General features: G+C 46.6%; 2 pseudogenes; one reads left to right on the top strand and one right to left on the bottom strand.

The window, feature by feature from the left end:
• Positions 1 to 2883, bottom strand: part of LOC113480988 — a 32283-nt pseudogene extending 29400 nt beyond the window's left edge.
• Positions 2884 to 5896: 3013 nt separating this feature from the next.
• Positions 5897 to 10478, top strand: LOC113480987 (annotated as a pseudogene).
• Positions 10479 to 13716: the final 3238 nt, after the last annotated feature.

The raw sequence follows: 13716 nt of genomic DNA, 5'->3' as shown, positions 1-13716 counted from the left end.
GCCAGACAAAGAGGATTGGTTGTTCCACACATGGCTGGCTGTGAGCGTGCCCATACGTAGCCCCCACTCACACCTCCCGATTTGCTGTGGCTGCCCAGTGTGGTTTGTCAGTGGCTCTCAACTGCAGAGCATCCACCCTCGCCTTGGTCGGTGTGCTGTCCTGGGGTTTGAAGGGCAGCACTGGTTATGCACCGTGGGAGCTACTTTTTCTCTCTTGTTATGTGATGAGCCACAATTTTGCTTTCTTTCCTGATACCTGGGCTGCCAAAGCAGGCAAAGTATCAACCTTTCATTGTTTGTATCAGAGCTGATATTCTGACATCCCTCTTCTGCTGTTGGTTGCAAAGGCCTGGCACGAGGTGGGGGTGGCGTTTCACTGGGTGCTGTGAAAAAGCAGACGAGATGGAGCCTCTCCTAGAAGCTTTCTCAGCAGAAGAGCATCGTGTAAGAGGATGGAAGAAGCCTTATCTCAGCTCTGCAGAAGGAACTGGATGCTGTAACATGGCATTAAACTGTTTTTGTATTTCACAGAGTACTTACACCTGTGCCAAACAACACTGCAGGTTTTTCTTGCAATAGCACAGTTAAGCTTTGGCAAGAAAAAATTTTGTCACCGGCCTGGCCGGAGCCTCAGTGCCAGCGGCTCATGGCAGCGCGTCTGGGTCTGTGTCTGTGCCCGCAGGTGCTCCCCATGTGGGGGTCATTCTGACCCGGGTCACTGAGGCTGGGTCCCTGTGAGGGTCAGCACTACCTGAACAACAGTGGGCTGGTGGTTTTTAGGAGGGGGGGTGTTACACATCATCTGCTGTAAACCAGCATGCGGAAGAGACGCAGGTGTGAAGCATGAGGCTTTGCTGGAAAAGCAGCTTGTGTGGTTGTGTGTATGGAACTGTGCTTTGTGCCCCTTGAGAAGGTGAAGCACTGAGTCATTTCTGACTCATCTTTGGCCTGTAATTTTGGGAAGTGGGGCTTTGGGTCTTGAGGGATGTTCTGCAGGACTCTTGGATATCTGTCTCGGTCTGTTTCCCTGAGGGACTGGTTTACATTATCTCACAGTCAACGAGGATTGATTATGGTAGAAACCAGGCAATTTCCTTTTGACTTATTCTTATATAACATATTCTTATGACAGTCTCGTGGCCTCTCATCTAATAGTTCTGAAAAACTGGTTGATGTCTATCACTGAATGGGCTACGGACCAAAACTGTTAATTTGGGTGCTTGGAAGACTTGTGTGTAGCTCCCACTCTGGCCGAAGGCAGGTGGGGAAGGGGCAAACATGCACTTTCCCACGCAGCTCTGCCATTAGCACTGACTTCTGCTGGCTGTGAGCTTGCACATTGTCTTTGGCAAAACAATCTTTCTGGGAAAACTCACCGAGGTGGGGAGTTGTTTCCTTGGTTTCTGTGTTCAGCACCTGGAGCACAACAGGGTGAAGATCTTGAGATACAGAAACTTTATCTAAGTGGGTTTGGGAGCATGGTGCTGGGAAGGCAGATTCCTTCCAATGTCTTTTTCTGCAAGTCAAACTTTTGGGATTTTCTCTGGCAGAGGGAGCTTGGTTTTATTGATGGGCAAATACGTGTACACGCTTGCATTTCCTGTCCTATTTGTAGCTCAGCAGGGATGTACGGCGTGCCCGAGGGCCTGGCATGGGGCTCTCTGGGATGCCACCAGCCCTCCAAAATGGGCCACATCTCCCCGGGGACACGGGCACAGACGAGGTGGCCCCACAGACCCTCCCCAGCCCGCTCCTCTCTGCTCTCTCTCCAGACCCCCCTGCTTCTGATGGTGAAGACCATAACCGTGTCCTCACCCGGGAAGACATCAAGAAGCAGGGGCTACTCCTGGTTGAAACCAACAAGAAACGTTGGCAAGAAGTAGCGGTTGCTCCACGAGAGCTCTTGGTGCCCCCGGCCATCCCTTCTGCTCTGGATGCCCTCAAGCACCCATTGTACCCTGTTTCTAAATACAGCAGTTACTCTTAGACTGAATACAGCAGGTCTTTGTCATTCCTCCGAAGCCCATAGCAGAGCTGAACCAGGAGCTCCTCAGTTACTTCTGTCAGACAGGAGCAGCGGAGTCAAGCCCTGAGGGGAGCTGAGCTGGGTTTGGAGGCAGCCCCCTCCCCCTGCCCCTTGCCCAGCTTCTCTCCCCACAGAGGTGGGGCTGGGCTGGGCTGGGCTGGGCTTTCTCAGGCAGAGCAGATCTGGGGGCAGGCTGGCTTTCTCCCCTTTGGTCCTTCTTGGGACCTCTGTCGTGTGTCTGTGTGTGTGTGTGTCGTCCCCCCCCTCCCCCAACAGCTCTGGGAGTCCCGTGGGCTGGTGTCTGCCCCAGGCAGCTCTGGGGAAACGTGGGGCAGGGGCTCAGGCCTGGACAGGTACCAGATCTCAGGGGGGTGTCTTCATGTGCTCGTGTGGGAGCAGAAGGGCAGACCCTGCCTGGGAAAGGGAGAGCCACAATGGAGGTGAAGTCCCTTGCCCGGGTTGTCTGACCTGGCGTGGAGCCCTCGTGCCTCTTCCCTCCCCTGCTCCCTGCACACACATTGTGCCACTCGTCCCCCTGAGCTCCGAGCCAGCCAGCATCGGGGACAACCTCTGGGCTGCAGGGAGGTGCCTGGAGGGAAGGGCTGCACCGAGGTGCCCCAGGCCAGCATAGTAGGCTGCCGCAAGCCTTTGGCTCCAGGGTGGGATCCCCAGCCCTGCCCATGGCTCACAGACACCTGCCCGCAGAGGCCACGTCGTCTCCTCTGCGAAGGCCGAGAACCGGGGGCTGCTGGTCCCCAAGTGCCGCCAGCGCTGGGGGCTGCTGCCAGGGCCCTGTGGTCCCTGCTGGAGCCCCCGGAGAGCGGTACCTCCTCCAGCTCCGCAGGGGCCACCAGCATCAGCGCAAGCTTTCCCTGCCCTTATGACATGGTCCCTGCGCTTCGTGCTGACATCGCCCTGGACATCACTCCAGGGCAGAATAGCTCTTTCTGCCAGGGCTCTTGGCAGACTGGCAGGGTACCCCAAATGTTCATGGTGGGTTTTGTGTGACTGCAGGGGTGGGGATGGCAGCACCCAAACACAGAACAACTTGAATGTTTTAAAGGAAGCTCCAGAAAGAGAGTCACATGCCAGTGAACGCATCTAGCAGAGCTTCCCCGGTTCGACAGCCGTCTGGGGGCGCTTGGCAATTAATGAGACCCCAGAATGACACCTACCCCCAGCCCTGTCCCCTTCTCACATGCCCACCACAGCCACGCCGTGGGTCAGGGAGTCCTCTGCTTCCAGGAGCTGCCCAGCCATGGCAGGAGAAATCTGAACATCCTCTGCACACCGGGGCCGAGCAGACAGCGAGGGGCAATGCTGGGTGTCTGACACTGCCCCTGCTCAGCACACCCGGGGTTTGAGGAGCCTCAGCCAGGCTGCACTGGGCAGGCCGAGCTCAAACAGTGCTGATGAGAAACCAAACCCCTGCCCAGCGGCCCCCTGCCTGCGGCCTGGCCATCACAGCTGGGGCTGTGGGCAGCATGGGCAGTGCAGGCAGGGGTGGGCAGTGCCACTTCAGCCCCCTGGAGAGCATCCGACAGCAGTGTAGGTGTTTCTAGGCGCCAAGTCCATGTGGAACTTGCATTTTGGGCAACAATGAGACGGAACAATGGATTCGTTTTCTCGGTCCTTCTCAGTATAACTGGGCCTGTGGATATTTTAGTGGATTTTGGAAAGCTGGAGGTGTGTTGTCTCTAGGGAATGCTGCTGTCAGACTCACAGCAGGTACCGGGCATTACCCTTCAGACACCATCTGCCAAGGTTCCTAGAGATCTGGTTTAGAGTCTGTGATGGCTGTTAAAGCACTTTAATCAAGGTAAGAGTGTAATGGCTTGAGAAACAAGAATTAATGCCCTGGCTGCTGCTGGGTTTAAAGAGGAAGGAAATGTATAGAAGTGTCAGAATTATTTCTGGTGCAGGAGGAACACCGGGCAGTGGTGCCAGGATCTCTGTGATCGTGTGTGTCTGGGATATACCCACGGTGAAGCGATGCTCCAGACACTGGATTTCTGCTCTTGATAACACATGACCAGCTACACACGTACCAATAGCAGCCAGGGGTTGTTTTTATGGTGTACTCAGCTTTTGGGATTGCTGGCGGATTTTGTATAAAATGTGTAAGTGCAGATTTGAAGGGTTTTGCTTCAGAGACGAGAGCCTGGAGCCTTTGCTCTGAGTTGGCAGCGCTGTGACTTCTCATGTCCCTGGGCAGAGCCTGGGGTTGAGAAGAGCCTTGCTGCTCTGTGGAGCTGCAGGTGGGCACACAGGGGACAGGGCTCTAGAAACATGGTTTCAGTGGATAATGCTGGGTTTACTTGTAAAGGTCAAACCCAAGGTTTTTCCCCATTAATTTTTTTTTGTTGTTCGCTTGATGTTCTTTTGTTTGTGTGTTTTAGTGTACTTAACCTATTTTAAAAGCAACAAATGAACTGTTTTATTAGTAGTTGTTTAATTAGTAATAGGTAGTTGGACACTAAAGAACAGGCAGATTTCCTGGCAAACACAACCTTGTTCTCTTGCCACCTCCTCTCAGGAGCTGTGCCTGTAACCTCACAGTTTCACCCAAGATCAGATACCATCCTCCCACCTAGCAGTGTTAAGGCAACTTGGTTGTTTAGCCACGAGCTGCAGAGGAATACTATGGCTGTGTTAAACCCGATCAGTTTTGGTTTCCAACACTGTAAAGTAAGTTCAGCTGGGGTCATCTTTTAGCAGACACATGAAGTATGATTCAGACTTGCATTTTTGGGATATTAAGAAGAATCTTTCAACCGCTCTGCACCCAGTCCTGTCCTGGTGCATCTCACAGCCCTTGGCTTTTCCTGTTGCCTTACTGACAACAATTGCGTTGCATTATCCTTACACTTCTGCCTCAGACTGGTACCCCATTGACCTCAGCTGTCTGTGTGAGACAGGCCTTCTGTCCATCATATGTCCCCAGCATGTTGAATTTAGTTACCTGTTTGTGGCCACAAAAAAAAAAAAAAAAAAAAGGATTAACTCTTCTGGCTATCAGTGTGAATACTTTTATACATACAAATTGCCTTTGCCTCCGGTGGGAAGAAGCCTCCGTGCATCTCAACAGAGCAAAGAGTCAAGTCAGTAATACCAGAATCAGGTTTGGCTCAGGTCAGGTGGTTGTCACAGGATCTGATGGTCACCTGAATATCCTCTGATCCCCTCCAAGACATTAGGTATTCACTTAATGCTGGTGGTGGCAGCAAAGGGTAGTGGGTAGAGCATCGTTAGGGGGTCTCAAAGACTTGGGTCTGTGTCCCACTCTGCTGTCAGCGGGTGGATCAGGGCAGTGCCCCTTGACCTGAGTGTGCTTACGTGTCAACCCCAACACCTACAGAACAACTTGTGTCTCTCAGGAGAGGAGGGTGTGGGTGTTGGGAGGAGCACTGTGGTTAATCAGGGCACCCCCGTCTTGGAGCAGTGGGATCCCCAGCTGGGGTTTGACTCACTGGCTCCAGGGGAAGGATTTGATCCTGCCCTTCAGAGTGTTCCCTCTTTGGGGAAGGGGCGGTGGGATGGACAGAGAGGTGTTGGATACCTGCTGTGAGCTGTATTAGGGGTGTGCTGGGTAAGTGAAGACCAGTCTATCTGCAACTGGAAGAATTTCCCTGCTTTGACTTACCTCAGCCCAGGCTCTGCAGGGAGCAAGGCTACGTGGAATAGTGGTCTGTCACCACTTTGTAGCCAGCCACCTCATTTAGTGCAATAAGATTATTTATTTTGATGCATAATTACATGGCTTGATACTTTAGTCAGCAATTAACTAATCCTAATGGGATGTAAATTAATTAAGAACACAGTATGTCAAGTTGGTTTGCTCTTACCCAATTCCACTCTCCTGGGAGCAAAATGGAAGATATTGGCCCCAACCCAGGATGGCAATACTGTCAGCATGAGGTCCACAGCCAGTGCTGGCTACAAGGTATAGCAGAGCTCTGGGGGTGGGTGTTACACCTTCTTGTTCTTAAGAAGTTGTTCTTGAGAAGAGGTGTTCTAGGGGAAACTTTCTTACGAGAAGATACCTGCTTATGAGAAATGGATCAATGACCTAATGTTGAGTAAAGAAGGGAATTAAGATAGGAAGGAGAAAAGTGCAACAATCCCCTTCCATATTTAATCACTGCACAAAAACCAGTCATTGTAGGTAAAATCTGCCTGGCCAGGAGATATCAGAACAATGTTATGCTTTATTCTTCCATGTATCATTTTGTTATTATAGCAAACCTTTTCTAAATTACTGTTTCCTATGAAGTTCAACTCAGATGAGAATATCATGTCCTAAATGTGGTTCCTATGCAGCAAGAATAACTACCAGACCACCTCAACTCCAGCAATCTCGAGATTACACTGATAGGGTGTGAAAAAGATAGAGGAGGAAGAAGAATTTTCTGTTTCACCGCTGGGGAAGTGGGAATATAATATGTGCTAAACGACATGCAGCGAGCAGCGTCATGGCATGACAATATTCATTTGTCTAGAGCTAGAGTAGGACATGTCTTACCAAACTTTACCTCTTTAAATGTTGGGTGTGTTGTCCAGATGAGTAGTGACAGTTAATGATAAGAGGGAATGAGGCACATGTTAGGTGGGAATGACTTACCCTACTGGGAATGCTGATCTCTGGTGATGACAGGAGGAGCCCACAAACCCCACCTAAACTAAACATCCCAGCATTCCGACAGCTAACACGAGGGGAGCTGGAGGCCTCCTGCCCACATACACTTGCTTACCCCTCAGGAAAGAAGGGGTCAAAGTGGAACAATTGGAGCAACAGGATGAATGGAAGAAGATGCCTGTTTTGGAAGCAAATGCAGATAAGGTATTTCTGCTCTACAGCTACTATTCTAGAAATACCTGTGCACTCTCACCCCTGGTAGCTTGTCTGTGTGTCATATATTAAATGATCAAAGCACTGCTCCCACACATCATGTGGAAAATCGTGAAGGCAATCAGCACACACACAGCTCAGTGAATCAGTTGTGTCCTGGATGCACCAGGCATCCAGCAGGCGGTTGATGTGGGTATGAATAGTGATACTTCCTACAGGATTTCTGGGCATCAGGCAGCCTGCTTAGGGCTTCTGTTCCAGCTGAGCTGCTGGACACAGAAAATCTCAGACAAAGGTCATATTTCTTTTTCCGTTCCAACAGTTTTGTAAAAGGCTGGCCATATAAGGCATTCTAATGTAGGACAAGATTTTGTAAAATAATTTAGTATCCTTGTATGCTAAAGGACCCTTAATAATTTAGTTTTCAAGGGACTGGTTTCCCTGATTGCAGAGCCCAGCATTAATCTGACCTTTTCTTATTCTTCATTCAATAACTCATCTCTGGAGGCTATTCTTGCAGTGTTTTGTAGGTGTCTCTTCTTATTTAATCTGTCTTCCAGATCAAAGCTCTTCAGAAGGAATTTTCCATGTTAGTTGTGAGATATGAAAAAATAAAGTAAAATAAAACTTTTTTAAAATTTTATTGTGAGCTTTTGACTTGGTAAACAGAGAGAAATTCATTTAATAATCAACCATTCCACATTGGCTATGTCATGTGTGTTGTTGACTTCGATCTCTAAAAATAATAGGCTCTTAACAAAAGTCTTTTTGTGTTTAGATGATTTATAAGGGCTCACCTGTGTAGGTAGAGTAAGCCTGTCCCACAAGATTTGCCTCTGGTAGGGCTCTCTTTCATCTTCCTTGCTGTCTATTCACATGAAATGTAGGCGTTTCACATATTTAAGGCCACATCTACACTGGAAAATAATGCAATGTGAAAGGAGAGGATCTGAAGAGCAACAGTTGGTGCTAAGTGTACAACATTCATGCTGTAACTATTTTGGGGGATTTAGCTTTAGCTGGGTCACCTGGACTGAATGCCCATGGGCACCTGGTACTTTTGAGTACATCCTCCAGGGCAGTTTCATCCAAACTCAGCTCATGTGCTCCAGGACCACTCCACAGTAACATCCCAAGTGTGGTAATCAAGGACAGCCAGGAAAACCTCCCTCGACTCTCTTGCAGAGATTTACCCCATCCAGCCAAATGTCCTGCTAAGCAGATATGCATACTTATGAATGCATACACATACATTGTCCCACAGCCTTGTTTCCACAGGGCTCAATCTAAAAACATTAATTTATCAGCTCCACAATGAGGCTGACTAATTCTGCTGTCCCTTAACATCTAGCCTGCACCATTAAGAGCGAAGAATAATTCATCTGCTTCCAAGATCTGGCTGATAGAAAGCACCACTGACCTTCCAGCTTATTTTAGAATTAATAGGTCCTGTGGATGCTATATATATATAGAATATATACAGATAGAAAAGCCTCTGAATGAATAAGGAATTTCACTGAAACAATTCTTTGTGTTAAACACAATTGTATTGGGATCTCTGGAGTGCCTCGGATAAAAATCTCCTTTTAGCACAAGTATCCTAATCTTTCGGGACAGCGTACTCTTAATATGTCCTTCTTACATCTATAGCGTCTTAAAAAATAAACCTCCTCAAATTCCAACCAAACAAAAAATTCACCAGAGTGAATTCCATTTGGTCCTACCCCTTCTGAACTGAATTGAGGAAAATTGATGGATCTTGAAAGTAATATACTTTTATTTCTCCTCAGTCCTTTGTGAACACTTCAGTGCACCCCCAGCTTTACAGTCATAAAGAGTCATAAAACTCAAGTTTTATGGTTTGGCCTTAACAAAGCATATTTAAGGTTAATTAGCAATAGTCGCCTCCAGCAGATAAAACAAAAATTTGCATGGGTGCAAAATGGATACACAGTCCTTTGTTGGTGGCTTGAAAGCATGCTCACCTGTAACCATTCATTAGCATCAGCTTTGGCTCTTTGCACCCATGGAATAGCCAAGAAAATAATAAAAACACTGCTACACAGATTTGATCTCTTGGTAAAAAAAGCATATTTAAATAGTTCTCTGCCTAGGGAAAACCTTTTCGTGTTTCTATGTGTTTGTCTTTTTACTTGCACCTGACCAGGTGTATATTACTGCATTTTTCAAACTCTCATTTGAACACGTGCTGCCCACCAAAGAACTTCCAGATGCTGTGTAACGGCATGTCCTTGATACGATACCGTGTGTTGTGCTAGGTCCCGCAAACACATTTGTCAGTAATAGGAAAGCTCCCTCTCTTTCTCCTCTTCCAGTCTTTCCATAACTCCCAGACATGTGATCTGTATTAACAAGCTTATGATGCAAAATTGCAACTTTTTCAGTTCAATCTTCTAAACAGGAGGGAGTTGGACTGAGGTCTTAAAACGATCCCCAGACACCCTAATGCATGCTCAGATTTTCAGATTGCCAAGTACCCACCCTCCTGACAAATCCTTCAGCCCTTTGCTCCAGAATTTCTGCCCAGATTTAAGAACTCAGCTCTAGGCTCTTAGTTTGGAAAATTTTCTTAACTCTCCTCATAGACAAGTTGGGTAGGCTCTCTCTTTTATCAATGACAGCAATTCCCTTATGCCTAATTCTGACCACTTGTATTTGGAATTGTGTTCTGACTAAGTGTCTTCAGACTTCATTTTGGATGTATTTGTCTGTTCCAGGTATCTGGCCATTGTTCACCCACTGAAAACACACATGAATTATCAAACAGCAACCTTCCTAATCGCCTTGGTCTGGACTGTCTCCATACTTGTAGCTATTCCATCCGCGTATTTTGCTACCGAAACTGTTATTTATAGTGAAAAACCAGGAGAAAATATTCTGTGGTCAGATTTGGCCAGTTGACCAGCAGATGTACTACAAATCATACTTCCTGTTTATCTGTGGCATTGAATTTGCTGCACCTGTCATTGAGATGACCTTGTGTTACAATATGCGGGAGCTCTGGTTTAAAACCGTACCAGCATTTCAGACAGAACAGATCAGAAATAGGCTTCGATGCAGAAGAAAAAACTCTTATGGTACTGATGTGCATCCTGACTGCCTACGTTCTCTGCTGGGCACCCTTCTACAGCTTCACAATTGTCCATGACTTTTTCCCCACCATCTTCGTGAAAGAGAAGCATTATCTTACTGCTTTTTGTATAGTTGAATGGATTGCTATGAGTAACAGCATGATAAACACCATGTGTTTTGTAACTGTAAAAAATAACACCATTAAGTATTTCAGGAAGATCATGTTACTGAGATGGAGATCAACATATAACGGAAGCAAATCTAGCACTGATTTCGACCTGAGAACAAGTGCAATGCCAGTCACAGAGGAGGCAGACTGCATAAAACTGAAATAAATTTTCTGCAGTTTGAATCTCACATATTTCGGAGAGGGGCTAAAGAGGAAATAATGCCTTCTCAGAAGCTTCTCTCTTGTCTGTGGGAATACCCACCATTGGTGAGAGCCCTCTAAAAGCAGCGTACTATGTATTTCCACCAGAACTCTTTTCACTGGACTGCTGTATAACCCCATAACTCAGATGCTGTGCTTCAGTTCACCCATCTGTAAATCTGGGAGGTAGATACTCATTTTACAGTTGTTTAAAATTTAAGATGAACAACAACAAAAAAAAATCTATGAATGAATTAAAGCATACAACAATGATATGAGTTGATTGCTGATCCTAGCAGTGATGCCTCTTTGTTTCTTCTTAAATCTTTTAACCCCTTGGAGCTTATAATTTATACCTTTAAGATATTTGGTGTCCTTTTCCTTCTGCTCATAAGAGGAAGGAAGGCAAAAAAAAGCCCATTTTGCTTTATGTCACTCCTTATCCTCTCAGTTTACCCCTGATGATGAAGCTCCTCAAAGTCTACAGACCACTAGCTTTCTATGGTCCAGTGTGCAGCATGCTCTTATGAAAGGCACATTCTTTACAAAGGTAAATACTGCTTCACAGTCTAGTGAAAACCTCATCTCTTCCTGTGACACCTTGCTTAAAAATATTACATCAACATTCCGCTCTGTAGTTTTATGTAGTGTTGACTCTGTTTATTATGTATTTGGAAATGGCACAGCTACATCTTGAAGGAATCTGTTACCTTCTCTCACCTCTAGGCTATGGCCAACTTCTGCTGCCTTGATTCACTGAGCTCTTGAAAGAATCAATCACAAAATCACAGAGGTGGAGAACAGCAACTCCAGATTGTCTAGTCCACCCCTCGGCTCAAGCAGGGTCAGCTAGAAGAGGATGCCCCGGACTGTGTCCAGCTGGGCTTTGACTGACTCCAGGGATGGAGACTCCACAGCCTCCCTGGACCACCTGTGCCAGTGTTCAACAGTCCTTGCAGTAAAGAAGGGTTTTCTTATGTTCAGATGGTATTTCATGGGTTTCAACTTCGTTTGCAGAGGGACCCATATAAAACTATAGCATGCTAGTGGGAAGAAAAACAACCTGCTGAACCAGATCTAGACATTTTACCAAGCCTGTGTACAACTTCAAAATAAAGTACAAGTAGGGCCAAAATAGCATAGAGATCTTGAGATGATCTGTCTTTCTGCAACCAATGGAGACAGAATCTAGGCTTCCACAAGCCAGTCAGTGGTTGAGTTGAGTAGCTCATTGTCTGGTCAAAGGTGAGGCAACAACTCAAGATGAATTGTGCCTTGCTTCCCCCAGAGCTGTTTTTACTATTCTGATTTTATGCAACTCCAGGATGGGTGTATCTTAACTGATAACTGTGATAAAGCAGGTGACAGTAGCAGTAATACCTACTCATTTAAACTACACATAAGATATCATGGACTTTTGTGTACTGAAATTGAGTCTTTTCTATCGTGATGACAAATGCTTCCTGTTTTAAAGTATGTGGTACCACCTACTTTCGGAGTAAATGGCTTTTGTAAATAATTTGTCTATTTGTGTACTTAAACTGAGAAACAAATCCTGCTAATATAACCGTAAACATGCAGTAAATATCAACATTGTGAACTATGTTTTAGATTCTCCCCTTAGCCACAGTTTTCCTACTCAGGTGACTAATGTAAATTTTCCCATTTCTGCTAAAGAAAAAATACCAGGCCAACTAATTAAGTTTAATGCAAAAGGATATTCAAATCCATTAAAGTGCTCAAATCCTCTCATCATTAGCTGCTCTTAAAATATACACGTTGGAAAGGGTATCAAAATTTCCTCTGTTAGGCAAAACAATTACTGAAATCATTCTTCAAAATGACAGTTTAGAATAGGGGTAAGTACTAAATCCATTTGTTTCCTAGCATGCCAAAGAAATTTAAAGGACCAGAGAGTTGCAGTATTCCATCATCAAGAGACTTAACCTTGGAGTTTGTCTTGAAATCTCAGGGTTTCTTCTGAAACTGCACCCATATTTATCTCCTGAAACCTGCACTAGTTATTGGGGATCAGCTAGCAATACTACCTGTTATTAGAGTGTCCTGATATTCCTTTCACCTATTTTTCCTAGACTTTTCCTGGTGCAACAAAGCCAAACAAATGACAATTTTCCACACCTGGAAATCTACCTCAGGCCAAGTTATTAAAAAAATAAAAAGCTCATCCCCCACCAAGCAATATAGTGCCAAGCAAAAACCGGGGAAAGAATTGCTTTACATTTCTGGAAATCACTTTGAGAGCTCCAAGAGACCTCTTCTGGTCTGGCCTGCCCAGTGTTCTCAGACATCACCACGTCCCTGTCCGTGAGAAGGGTAGTAAAGCAGCAGCTGCCACCAGCCCATTTTGGGGATTTAGGTTTTGGGGTCCGCAACATTGCTGTATTTTGACATTTTGGGGTCTTCTCAGCAGCAAAGCAGTGTTTCAGCCTGAATGACTGGATAGGGCAGGAGAAAAAAACTGTGCTTTGCCCTCAACTGCATTTGTTGTGAGCAGCATCCCCAGAAAGAGGGGGATTCCTACCCAGGAATGGTGGCAGTCTCCAGTTCCCTGATCAGAGTAGCCAAGCAAGTCCTTAGCCTGTGTCTGCACCAACTCCAAACACCAAAAAATGGTCACAGGCTTCACTTTCAAGGACCAATGTCTGATCCTAAACTGAGCTAACAGGAACCAGGGGCCCAGGCAGCGAGCCCAAGGGCCTTGCATGGGGACAGAAACCCCATGGAGGATTTTTGTGCCCACAGAACTGATTTCATCAAGGGAGTAATGGGGTACATTACATAGGGGTACCTACATTGGCCAGGGCCTGCCTGCCACCCATGACTACAGTTAAATGGAGAATTTAGAATACTCTTAAAGTCACTTAAAAACTCCCTTTAAGTGCAGGAGTGTGCAGCTGGCCAGGTCCTGACCTGAGTGGCTCCCTCAGGCAGCAGGGAACAGACAGTCGAACCAGAGTAGCCAAGGGAGGGGGCCAGACCCCATGCTCCCTATAGTGAGTTGTGCAGGAAAAACTAAAAATAACAGAAAGGCTTTTTTGTACCCACCCACACAACTCAGGCTAAGGAGTGTGGATGCCAGTGGGTGCTCCAGAGATGGGTGCTCCCTTGGCTCCCTGTCAGGTGAGGGCTACCCTGCTGCCTCCTGCCCGGCTGCTCCCTGCAGAAACGCCTTCATACTTACACTGACTGGCAACATTTAGTGAGGGAATTGAATGTGGATCACACCTAACTGAAGCTTTGCTTGCAAGAGCCATGCTTAAACAGAGAAAGAAAAGCACAGGCTGGAAGGCAGCATCTGTCACAGAGGAGAAGCAGCCCCTTCCAGCACAAGCTCTTACACACTGGAAGGCACTAAAA

Source organism: Athene cunicularia (genome assembly GCF_003259725.1).
Source record: "Athene cunicularia isolate RWA chromosome 5 unlocalized genomic scaffold, athCun1 chr5_part2, whole genome shotgun sequence".
Taxonomy (NCBI): Eukaryota; Metazoa; Chordata; class Aves; order Strigiformes; family Strigidae; genus Athene; species Athene cunicularia.
Note: the sequence above shows the minus strand (reverse complement) of the source record. Positions and strands in the feature narration are given on the sequence as shown.